This window comes from Corvus moneduloides, chromosome Z (assembly GCF_009650955.1).
Source record: "Corvus moneduloides isolate bCorMon1 chromosome Z, bCorMon1.pri, whole genome shotgun sequence".
NCBI classification, from domain to species: Eukaryota; Metazoa; Chordata; class Aves; order Passeriformes; family Corvidae; genus Corvus; species Corvus moneduloides.
In genome coordinates this window covers 60,271,116-60,283,908 of record NC_045511.1, presented here as the reverse complement: position 1 = coordinate 60,283,908, position 12,793 = coordinate 60,271,116, and the positions used below count along the sequence as shown (strand labels likewise).

General features: G+C 39.4%; 1 protein-coding gene and 2 non-coding genes across 10 annotated transcripts in view; 1 reads left to right on the top strand and 2 right to left on the bottom strand.

Moving 5' to 3' along the window:
* Positions 1-12,793, bottom strand: part of NFIB (nuclear factor I B) — a 266,491-nt gene that overhangs the window by 213,690 nt on the left and 40,008 nt on the right. The window lies entirely within an intron of this gene.
* Positions 1,264-1,335, top strand: TRNAH-GUG. The gene has a single exon. It is a non-coding gene; the product is annotated as a tRNA-His (tRNA).
* On the bottom strand, positions 7,347-7,418 carry TRNAH-GUG. The gene has a single exon. It is a non-coding gene; the product is annotated as a tRNA-His (tRNA).

Sequence of the window (12,793 nt, the reverse complement as noted above, 5' to 3'; positions counted from 1 at the left end):
TCTGTTGAAGCTGCAAGCCCTTCATCATCTTAGTGGTTCTTCTGTGAACTCACCCCATCATGTTCACGATTCTATTGCACCCAAGAGCCCAGCACTGGCAACACCACCCAGATGTGTCCCACTGGTGCTGAGGACAGAGAGAGGGTCACCTCTCTTGACCTGTTGTTATGTTCTGCCTGATACAACCAGGCTGGCTTTCAGTCTCTTTGCTACTAGGGCACACTGCAGGCTCATAGTCAGCTTGGTGTCCATCAGGATTCCTAGGCCATTTCCTGTCAAGCTGCTCTCCTGTTGGTTAGCCCCCAGCATGTGCAGGTGCATGGGGTTGTTCATCTCTGGGTGCCGGGTTTGGAACTCTCACTTGTTGAGTTTCATGGAGTCTCTGTCAGCCATTTCTCCATCCTGATGAAGTCCCTTGTGATGGCAGACAACCATCTGGTGTATCCACCAATTCCTTCCACTTTTTAAACTAATTAACAAAATTGTGAAGATACTTGGTATTACCAATCTTTGCTTGCTATCACTGTCAGACACAGAATTAAAAAGTGAGACAAAATGGCAGATATTACATCTTTAATAAGACAATTATTAGAATAACTCTACTAAGAACACTTGTGTTTTGAAACATTAACTCTCAAACCTGAACAGAAATCCTTCTTTAATGACACACTTCTGTCAACATTTGTTATTTTACTAGATTTGATATTTTTCTGCCATGTCTGTTCAAAACCTGTCACAATCTGCCAGCTTGCTGTGACAGTCCAGTGGCTGGTTCTATGCGTTATGTCTGTGGCAACTTTGGTTCAAAACTGGCTTACAGCAGGAGGGGAACATGTGTTTTCGTGCTTCCTTTTCAACAGCTTTTAAAATAATTATGTAACTTCGAATGTACTTTCACCAGGTTTTCCCCCATTGCTTTCTGGAAACAGAAAGAAAAATCACAGACCAAAATTACTGCACGTTTGAAGACAGATGTTGGCCAAACAGAAGGCAATGGAAGATTTCATCAACAGACTGCAGTTGCCAAAAGGAGCAGGAATATTTTTCTGCCACCATAACATTTGTGCCTGTCTCTGGCATGTATTCTGAAGGCAGCGCCGTTTTCAGCTGAGGGATGCCCGGGGGTGCCGCGATAGCAGTGGCCACGCCGGGGAGGGTGGCCGCAGGTGGCATGTTATAGCCGGCCCACGCTAGGTGGCAATGCTTGCGCGGCTCTGCAAAGGGGGACAGGAAACACTGCATCGGACATGCCCTTCGCAGCCTGCCGTGATCGTATAGTGGTTAGTACTCTGCGTTGTGGCCGCAGCAACCTCGGTTCAAATCCGAGTCACGGCACGGTGGAAACGGAGTTGTTTTAGTCCTCACGTTTGGGCCCTGGTGCTGGAGACAGCACCGGGGAGGTGGCACCCACGCAAACCCTCCCTCGGCAGTAACTGCAGAAACGACTTCAGTGTCTGACGCACAGAAAAACAGGCGAGAGAAAGCAGTAGGCGCACAAAAGAAAGGTTCATACAGCTCATTGCTACCCGATAAGGCGGTTGGCACTCTTTGCACCATGAGTTTTTTGTCTCCTCCTGTGTGGATCACACAGATGTTGCTGTACTAATGTTGTCTGGGACAACATTTTGTCTGATTTCACACTGTCAGTTTTTTAACAAATGTCCCTGCCCTCTCCCAGCAAACATTGATTTCTTTCTATGATCTGTGCCCAGGGATTACCCACCACAAAGGAAAATTCCAGAAGAATTTTTCCAGAAAGAGCAGCAAAAGAGGCATGAAATTACATGCAAATTATTTCTTTACTGTGAGGCCATATAGTATCTTTACTCCAATAATTATGCACTTATGAGACGAGTAACCAATAGTAGCAAATGGAAGACATCGTGTATAGGTATAAATTTGATAAAAGAGAAGCAAGACACTGCTGGAAGTGCAGTGTCCTTTTGGGGGGGAAGGATGATGCAACTGAGAGGATTCTGCCACAAGGCAGAAAAATGGTCTAATAAGATTCTCAGTTTTTCAAAGCAACATTCATTCCTCCTGCCTATACTGCCTGGTGGTCATTTCTGTCTATTAAGGCAGGGGTGCTAGGGACCAGTGATTTTCCAGTGTGAAAATGGCAAGGTAAGGAAGCTGGCTGAAAGGCACAAGGGAAGAAATTTTGAAGAAACACTGACAAGGGCCTATTGTTGGCACTTTGTATACTGTCTGAACCATGTGGTAACACAGTTCTAATTTGTTATTAATAGAATATGCTCAAAAATTTATCAACAAACTTAGATTATGTAACCAATTGTAATTTTATCTGTAAATAGCTACACATGTTGATGACTGAAGTAAAAACTGCTCATTTTGACCAAATTATTTCTTCATACTGAAGCACATGGCCTGACTACAGGTAAAAAGAAGAAACAGGCTGAAAAAGGAGGAAGAACAAGTATTAATTTATGGCAAATGGATTTATTTCACAATTTCTAACAGCTGAGGCCAGATTCTCAAAAGCTTTTCTTACTGAAGATAGTGTATGTCCTTCTGAGGTCAAACACTATTTAGGCAACAAGAGAGAGTCTTCACAACTCTTGGCAAACTTCCTCCAGCTGTCTGTCCAGAGCTAAGTAAGGAAGCGAGACTGTCTTGAAACTATTAAGATGAAAAGGGTTTTAAAGCAGGGTTCACATAACCATGAAGACCAGCAGGGAATATTTAATTCCATTAAACCCATCTATCAGCAAACAAAAATAAGAATGACCTTATGGTAAAACAAAGCTGGTGAATCAACCACAAATCTCTCTCTAGAAATTACATTTTTGTCTTTCTGGAAGACTTCATGTTTCTTGTATCAGGCCTTCTAGAGTTCTTTTGCAATTTATTTTTAAGTCAAGCTCAGTTCTTATGCAAAGAACCCCAACAACACAGCCTTCAAAACATATTTCCTAAGAGAATTTTCTATTATATGCTAGCTTTCTTACTGTTGCTTTACCAAAATTATTCAGACTTTGCTTTCTCAAGTGTAACAGTAAAATACCAATTTATCCCATGTGGTTTGAATACAGATATCTTCATGGCTGTATCATAAGGAATTTTACTTCTCTGTGCCAATACAAAGGTCAGTACACCTCCTCACCTTCAGCTGCATGGTAAATAAAAAAAAAGTGCAGGTCCAAGAACAAGCACATCCTAGTATGCCAGATTTTCCTAGAGTTTCGACACAATTATGGAGGGTAAAATAAGAGGTTTGCTACTCATATTAGGGAACAACAACAGAAAAAAAATCATTATTTGAGGAGACTGGAGGCACGAGATCTAAACTTGGAATTCAGGAATCCACAAGAAAGAAGTTACCAGAAAAATTGAGGGAAGTCTGTTGCTGGCTCCATGCATAGTTTTCAGGTGCAAAAGGCACATAGGTGCTGGTTTTGCAGCACAGAGACACTGATTATGTTAACATTACAGACTGTGTTATGAAAGATGATTTTTGCTAATTAGCACAAAACATCAAAACTATACTCTCTTCTTAAAGATTTTTAAAGCACTGTGTTTTGAGATCCATTTGGATGGAGGCTTTTTTGTGGTACAGAAGGAATTCTTTTGGAAGCAGTATCACAGCGTTGTATCCTGAGTTGTATTTGGTGCAGAGAAACCACACACAGCATTTCTGCATAAAACAGTGGAGGAAAAAGTTGTAAAACATTAAGCACAAGAATTAATTTCATGAAGCTTTGTGAAAGTGATATTTATCTTTCAATTGTTTTGAATCTGAATGAAAGAGCTGATTATGTTTCTGTGAAATGAGAACTTGGAATTTTAAGATGAAAACACATAGAGAAATAAAAACAACAACAACAAAGTGAAACATAAACCATTAGTTAGGTTTGGAGACATTTGGTGTGTTTGTATTTGTGCTGAGATTTTTGATGAAAAAGTAAAATGAGGCCCTACTCAGTAGCTTGAATTGTAGTGCAAAAGGTTGTAAGATTCAAATATGAGTCAAAGCTTAACCCAAAGCAGTACAAGTCAAAAGCTTAAAAAATTGAACAATGGTCTTTACGTGTTCTGGTCCAGCTCTCTCCAGTGCTGCAGCTGCTGAAGCATTATGAATAAGAAGCAGTCTCATTTAGGGATGAAGACATGCTTTCTTTCAAGAAACACCAAAGACAGATTATGAGAACAGAACTGCAACATCAGACATTGTTCATGTAGTTCTGTTTACACATCAGGCTCAGGAATCTCTCTGTCTGCCAAATTTTTCCCAATTACTACCCATTCTGCAATAATAGCCTGTAAACTCAGAGCTGAATTTCCAGAGGTAAAATCATCCCACCTGTGAAGTGAATTCCTGGCATTCTTTGTTAAAGCACAACCAGGTATTTAAGGTTTCAGAAGTTCTTTTTACCACATATTTCCTTTCAAAGAGTCTACTTGAACACAGCCTTTTGAAAGGATTTCAGAGGGGACCTATAAATTTTTAATATGAGCTGCACTCCTGTTAAGAGAATGAAAAAAACAGAATTAATTTGATTTGATGACTGCAGATTCAAAACAGTCACTGCCTTCTATCCTGCTCAACCCCCAATGTGGACATCAGACAGGATACAACTTCGCTGCACTCCTGAAAAACAAAGGAAGAATAACAGTAACCTACAATAGCTTCTATTAATGTTTCAGAAGTTTTTCAAGACTTTCCCTTCAGTGCTGCCTTTTTAAAAATTAGGTGTCTTTCTCTGTAACTTAAAAAGTCTAGCAGTTTTAGCCCTAATCAACAGCTAATGTTAAAATACAATAACAAGAAACAAATCTCTCCCCAAGAACTTGGTGAGTACATCACAGTTTTTAGTTTCAGTGCCAAGAAGCAAAGTACTTGTGCTGGAGATGTGGAGATAGACATCTCCGTGTCCTAAAGATTTTAGATCTTATGCAGAATGAGCCATGCATGAGAACAATAGCAAGCACAAAATGACATGGGAGAGCTGCAAAGAAAGACATGTACTCTCTTCTCCTGCCTTGTTTTTAAATAACTATTAATTTCACGCTTGCTTTCAGCTTGCTGCCTAAAGGTAGAGAAGGCTGCTGAAGTGAACCTTTCTCTCTGGCCTCCAAATCGTCCTTAGACATTAAAAAATTAGAACTTCAGAAACAAATTATGTAAACCTGTTAATATTTTTAATATATTATTATTATTTAGACCACTGCTTCCATCTGGATAAGTGTTTTGTGTATGTGTGTGCTAGACATGACGACCTGCATATTCCAGAAACATGCAGGCAATTCTTTGTGTAATTCAAGGTTCAAAATCAGTTCCAGGATAACCTCTTTGTGTTTCCTAGTCTGCAATCCTGTTATCCTTGGAAACTCTTTTGCACTGAAGTTTTTGTTTTCTTTTTTCTAATGAGAAGGGAAAATTGATGAATATTTTCTCAGGAAGTGGAATGTTGGGAGCCATCTGCACTTGCATGCTTATATTCCAAAATGAAGCTGGTTTTTAATTGTCACTTTCTTGTGAGAAGAATAAATAACTGCAGGGGGAAGTTGTAAGAAAGGTCTGATACCTGCCTACACCATTCTTGATCTCAGTTTATAGCATGACCATTGAGCTAGCAAAACAAATATTGGTATCCGAAATAAAATAAATCAAACAGAATAACCACTGTTTCCCAGTAAGTCATCATAAAACAAGACTAAATTTTTTGAAAAGTGGTCTTGGAATTTTTCTACTGTCCTATTGAAATGCTTCAAAATCATCAATATTACTATAATTAGAAATAAGGTAATATTTAGCTACAGATGAACACTGGATAGAGAGAAGTCAGTTCCAGGGAGGTTGACGTCAAGCAGGGGTGAACTTTGAGTGCTTTAGCAGCCTCAGGATGATGCATGAGTAGAGCAAAATTTGAATTTCTTTTTTAGGACTTAATTCACTAGGACTGTTTAAAGAGTATGTGCACCTGTGATGAGTTAATTTGGTATTTCTGGATTTCATAAAATCTAACTCAGCAGATGACATTTCTGAAAGACTACAGCAGGGATAGAGTATGAAAGATCATCCTGGTCTCTTTCATGCTAGTGGATATTTCTAAATTGCTTTCTTTTGGGAAATCAGTCACATCTGTCTCATCAATTAGACCAAGAATTCACAAGCTAATTGCTCTGACATGCTCCTAAAAGGCTGAATGATATTTAGACAGGAAATTGAAGGCCAATCAGAGGAATAATCATAGATACTTTAAAAACACAACACAAAGAGCTCATGTGAACCTGAGGAAGGTCATAACATGCCAGTGATAACTAGTCTACTACACTAAAACTGGGACACCTAAGCCCACAGCCTCCAGAGGTGAAGTGCCCTCCCAGGCATGCAGGGCTTTCGTTTTTCCTGACAGTGGTGCTAAAAAAGATTTGTTTCGCTTCCTCACTCATACCTTTAGGATGGTAAAGAATTTTCCTGCTCCCTTGGAGAGAGAGAAAGGCACCTGTCATTCACACTCTGAAGCAGCTGGCGTGTTGTGTGAAGCTTGAATCCGTCTGGGCTTCTTGGAGATGTTATCCATTATAAAGGTGCTGATGTCCCATCAGATGCAGCAGTGAGAGAAAAGCGGTGCTTGCTCTTGAATTGGCTCCATATCAAATAAAAGGACCAACTACCAGAAACTCTATTCAGTAGCTTTCAAATTATTTGATTAACTCATAATAATGATGTTTTATAGATGTAGTTACTACCAGTTATGTAATTTTTTTGTTTGGTTATTGCACAAACGGCTTTTAGTTACCATAACCAATTCACTAAATCAAAATGGTAATTTTAGAAATCTTCATGCTGAGAATCTGAGGTCATACTGCTCAGTGAAACAGGACAGTAAAATTACACACTGTTCCTACTACAAAAACAAAGAGAATCAATAGAAAAGTGATGGTTCCTCTTCTCTGTCACCAGCAAAGACCCTCTGCTAGCAGCAGTTCAGGCCTAGGTAAGCAGGATTTCCACATCTACAACTGTCATATTTCCAAGCAGTTCAGGTTGATTGCTTTATTAGAATGGGAAACTAGGAAAGATCAAAACCACAGAGGCTTCATAGCTCGGTCCAGACATTAAGTAGCTGTAATGAGTAAAAGTTCCATGGTCACTATGAGGCTGCATTTATCAAAATATCCATAAAGATTAAATTTAAAAAATCCCACTTGGCAACAGGATTTCTGAATTAATACTTATGCTACATACTCTTTTAGAAAAACATTCTTATAAAAGTTACAGAGCTTCTAATTGCTTTCTCATCTTAGTCTTAGACATCACTAATAGATTACTTTTGGTATGCAATCTGTAATTACATCTCTTCAAAAGATAAACCACCCCCTGCCGTGACTCGGATTTGAACCGAGGTTGCTGCGGCCACAACGCAGAGTACTAACCACTATACGATCACGGCAAGCCATCAGAAAACTCAAATTAAAAGCGAGAATTTTTTCCCCTGGTGCTCTTTTAAATGTTATATAAATGGTGCCACCTGCAGTTTACACTGAGTGTTAGCAGCAGCTTGTTCTAAACCTTAAAATTAACTGCTGTCATCTCGAAATTGCTTCCAGACTTATTTTTCCTTATTCGTAATAATCCATGCTTATCAGAATTACCTAAACAAAGGCTCAGGATTGTTATAATATACTTTCTCCTGCCCTTAAAAGTCTTTTCAGAGATGGTTTTTTTCATATTTTGTCAGTAGTGGGGAAGGCAAAGTCATGACAAGAGAAAAGTCCCACAGAGTAGATACAGATTTAAGCAAACGATCAAAATCTATTGAACTGAAAGTTACATTTGATTAGCTGAACCAGGTATGATTGATTCTGGTGTAAATGTTTTTATTGATGGACATCATCTTCCTTACCTCTGCCATAAGCACAGAACATAAAACATATCTTTTCCAGAATTTATGTTACCTCTGTGAAAGAATATGCTCAAACACTACAGATGAAGTCTGAGGGGAGTAAGTCTTTTGCTTCTATGAATGAAGACCATCACCTAGTGTAACACTGAAGCTGAAGTTCTGAGTAGCACTTGCCCTTTTACAGATATTCAGAGAAAAGAAGACTGCAAACAACATTCAAGCAGGCAGAACAGCAAAAAAAATTACTAGCTCTTTCAAATGAAAGCTGCAGCAGAAACCAAGTTATATAACATAAAGAAAGATTAAAATGAGGAAAAAGAATAATGGGCAAACTCCAGGGCACTCAAGTCCTGTTCAGAAAATGCAGGCTGGTTTTTTGTGCTCACCCTCTCCAGTTATATTCATTATTTTAATACAAAATATTGTCTGCTTAACAGCCTTGGAGAGCACAGCAGCACCACCACTGCAGTGGTACATGTCCCACTGAATCTCTGAAGAAGGAGAAAGACATACAAAAAAACTTACTAGACTGTAATATACGAGACCACTGACATGTCTTCAGCATGTCTTCAGCATGTTGAGATGTGGATTTACTCTGGATGAAGGTCTGCAGGGTGGGATAATTCATGAGTAGACTGTGCAAAAGAAGCATCAGCCCGGGACTTTAAAATGCAAACTTACTAAACAAACAGACTCTGCTCCTCTCTGGTCTGCTCTGCTCTGCCTGAGGAGCAGAGGCTCCCACTGCCTCGTCAAACACTGGTACCTCTAGCACTCACATGGAGGCCCACCCTGCCAATGGAGCTGCAGGAGAGAAGGAGAAATTCTGGTGGTTGGTGGAGGCACTTGGAGCAAAAGCGTGCTTTAATGGTAGGTTGGACTGCTGTACTTCACCCTACAGCCTTCCCCGATATCTTAGTGTGACTAGAATAGCATTTTTAACTCAGGGGTCAGCATACCCTTCCACAGGACAGGAAAATGGCATTGCTCAACATCATGGAGGTAAACAACCTAGAAAAAAAATTGTTCAGTAGCATCTTCTCTGAAGTTTCTTGTTGTTATAGACCGGAAAGTAGAGCTCTCAGAATATTTACTGCATTTCAATATGTATGGCTTTAAATAACTTTAGATTTTCTAATTTCAGATCTTGTTATTACTGGTTACCTGTCTCAAAGTAATGAACAACTTAGGTTTTGGGTCAGCTTCTCAGAACATACAGATTTCTCCTAAAGACAGAAGTCAAGTAAACATTATAGGTATAGGTTTTTGTCCATGGCATCCCCCTTCAAAACAAGGGCATTAAGTAAAAATTACTGCAGAATACCAGGAGGTGCTTTATAGCATGATAATCAGGAGATGATGGAGATTTTAAACGTGATTTAAATACTTGTGGCTGTGATGAGACAAGCTTCTTGCAAACTCTGGAACATGCATTGTTCCACTATAGTGTCACCTCCCATCTCAGTCATAGGGGTGCTTTTATTTTTGCAGCAGCAAAACAGGTTTGCTAGATTCCTCTCAAAAAATGTCATGTGATTTTAAAAATCCGGGTCAGAGAAACAACAACTACAAAACCCCCCACAACAATGCTGCATTTCCTGCCTTGCAGAGGCAGCTTTCACCTGAAAATAAAGCATGGGCAATAAAGCCATCAAAGGGTGTACCAGGAGGGTGAGAGAATGCCATCCATATCTCCAGGACAGGATGAACCTACTGCTCTTTCTGCTTCAAGGGCTGTCATTTTGCTGAGCCTAGGACAGAGAGACTGAGTACATGCAGGCAGCTTAGATTTACTGTAACAGGATTATACAGAAATATAGAAGAGTTTCCTATGTTGTGTATGCGTTTGCCATTTGGCTACAGTACCTTTCTTAGGCAGATTCTGCACAGAACTTCACTTTAGTTTGTGTATAGATGGAAAATACCATTAATGCCCATTAGAAGTAAAGCCTGGGCTGAAAAGACTCTTTGGCAATTCATTAGACAGCTCTGCCAGGAGCAGGTAGTATTTTCTTTTCTTCTACTAATATTATTTCTATTAGTAGGGCAACCACTTTTTTTTTCTGTGTGATCTCTTACACTAAGAGTCCTAGTACAGAAGAGTTACCTTGGGATTCATATTTTTCTTAGAATTCCAATACATTCCTAGTACGATGCTTTTCTTTTGCTCTGTGCACTCCCATAATCAGTCAAAAAAGTCAAAAAACACTATGGAAGTGTCTATTATTTTCCCTTAGCCACCATCATGTAACTTTTTTTAACTAATTGGTCCCCCTTCTAATGATTTTGTTTTTCTTTTCTGTTATTCTTTTCTGTTCCTGCAGCTTTCAGTTTTCTTTTTGGTAGCCAGAGGCCTAGAGTGAATAAAATTATTCAAGCATTCTTCCACCAGAACTCTATCTGCTTACAGAAACAGAATATTCTCAAAGCCAGTCTGTCTACTTCTACAACTATGTATATTTAAATATAGACATTTATGGCACAAAGGGAGCAAGTGACAGACATGGCTTAAGTCTTCAAAGCCACAAAATTCCATACCATCAGCATTACTTAGTTCCAACCACAGTTGTGTAATAAGCCTTACAGCACAACTCCTGTGTCAATGATGAGAAAATTGTCAGCTGCCAATCACCCCACTTTGAACAAGCTACAGCCAGCAGAGTGCTCAGATCAGCATTCTAAAAACTAAGTGCACTCCTGTTCATGAACAGCAAACTTCCGAAGTCTATATAGCAAGTGAAATTTCCTACCCTGTTGCCCAATGCTCCTGGTATGCAGTCCAAGCCTGCACTGGTATTTCGTTCTGCCTGTTTCTGGTACAAGTGAATGTGTCATCTGTTGTTCCTTCATTTTGTAGCTTTTATCCTCTTGCAAAATCCTCCATCTTACTGTATATTCATGCAGATTGTATTCCTACAATTGAAGATCCTTATGGGTGGGAATTTTTTTCCTAAGTGATTCTTGCTCTTTAAAATTTTTTCATACTATTCAAGGAAAACATGTAAATAAAATTGGATTATCAGAATATGCACAGTGGCTTGCCTGAGGTGGAGCAAAATTTCCCTGTACCTCCAAACAGGGACTGAGAATAGGAAAGGTCTCAGGATGTTCTGTTATTGTCATGTTCTTTTAAACTCTAGCAGAATGTAAACACAACTTCCCATTGAACATCTGTTGTTAGCAAATTAGTTGAGGTATATCCAAGGGGAAGTTTTTGTATATATACTGTTCCCAAAATTTTAATTTTTTTTTTTGTTTTGTTACACAACAAAGCACTTTCATTTATAGTCAGGAGACTATCATGTGTATCCCAACAGTTGCAAACCACACAAGAGGGAGGATGACTGTTAGGCAGGTTTATAGTTTGTTCAGCACCATGCTCTCTCTTCTGATGAAGAAAAAGAGGATATGCCTTGTTAAGCCAGGATTTTCCAGTCCTTTTCACAATGCTGCATTTTAACTTTTCAGTGGTTTCAGCTTTCTACATAGGAGCACGTTCTGCACACATACTCTTGCATGATAGGTAAGTCTGGAGAAAGCTCCCAGAGAAAAGTTAGGACATAAATCACGTCTGCATTCAGCTCAGACACTTGCAAACATCGAAGGACAAGTGAAATTTCTTACAAGGAGATAGTAATAAGCAAGGCAGTCAAACCAACAAAACTGAGCTAAGACCTCATAAGTTATATGATCTATATATGATAATGGTTCTTAGACTGAATATGTCTTGATAAGAGTATTCAACTAAACATTCAGAAAAAAAGCAGGTATTTGATCACTCTGTGTTTATTGTGAGCTCTTTCTAGAAGCACTCAAAAAAGTATGAAGGAGATAAAACATTAGCCCTTTTGTGAGATCAGAACTGACACAGCCCGTATCCTCCTGTCAGTTTGGAACATAATGCCTTTGGCTTTCATATCCCAGGAGGTATTCCAGGGACAAGCTACACAAGCTCTGAGATATGTTGATCATTAATGGCTCTTATCTCCAGCCTCCTCATAAAATGAAGGTGAGCATTATCTTCCATACACCATCCTGGCAGAGCAAATTGCCCCATGTTTCCACAACTGCAAGGGGCAGAGCCACAGCTTCTTCAGCTATAAGCAGTTGAAAACCTTAGCTGGTCAGATTTTCAGGGCACTGTCAGTGCTGATGAGGAGCACATGGCTCCTCCAAGACTTGAGGGTATATATCCATCTCATTAATCTTTTTCTTATTATAAGCAGAACTGCTTTATATTTCTTTCACCATGAGTCATGGGGAAATTTGTTTGCACCTTCTATGTAGGGGTAGGATGCAGAGGAGCACAGGAAAGCACTAAGGTAAGTTATCTTGTGAGGGAGTATTTCCAGCCTAAATTTACAGGATCAGTTGGATTTTAGCTTGCAGTGCCTCACAACCTAGATACCCTGGACTAAAAGTAACATTGGCTGTGTGAGAACAGGTACTGCCTGCAAGGTGAAGCAGAGTTGGGAGCTCCAGTCGCATCATCAAAAAATCGTAGCTTATGGTTCTGCTCTTAGTCACTGTGAAAGTGATAATGTTACAGCAAAAGAGAGAAAGCATCAAACCTAAGGGCTGGCTAAAGAGAAACAGTAGAGTCCTCAAGACTGAATTCAAGTAAATAAGTTGTTAGAAATGAAAGCCTAAGTCAAGCAGAATTTCCAGCCAAGAAGCTGGAATGTAGCGGGATGCTTTTTTAGCTGAAACAGGGAGAAGATATCCCCAGTTTTCAGATCCTTTCGTTTGGTTAGATAATATCTATCCTTTAGATGGCAACTTCTCTATCATTTCTGAAAGTGCAATCATCTTAAACCTACAGAAAATACACATTTTCTGAAGTTATGAAACAAGCTGATTCCTAAGAATCAGTTTTGTTGATGCAAATCAGCTCCTCTTGCTGTCAAGAAATATGGAATAGT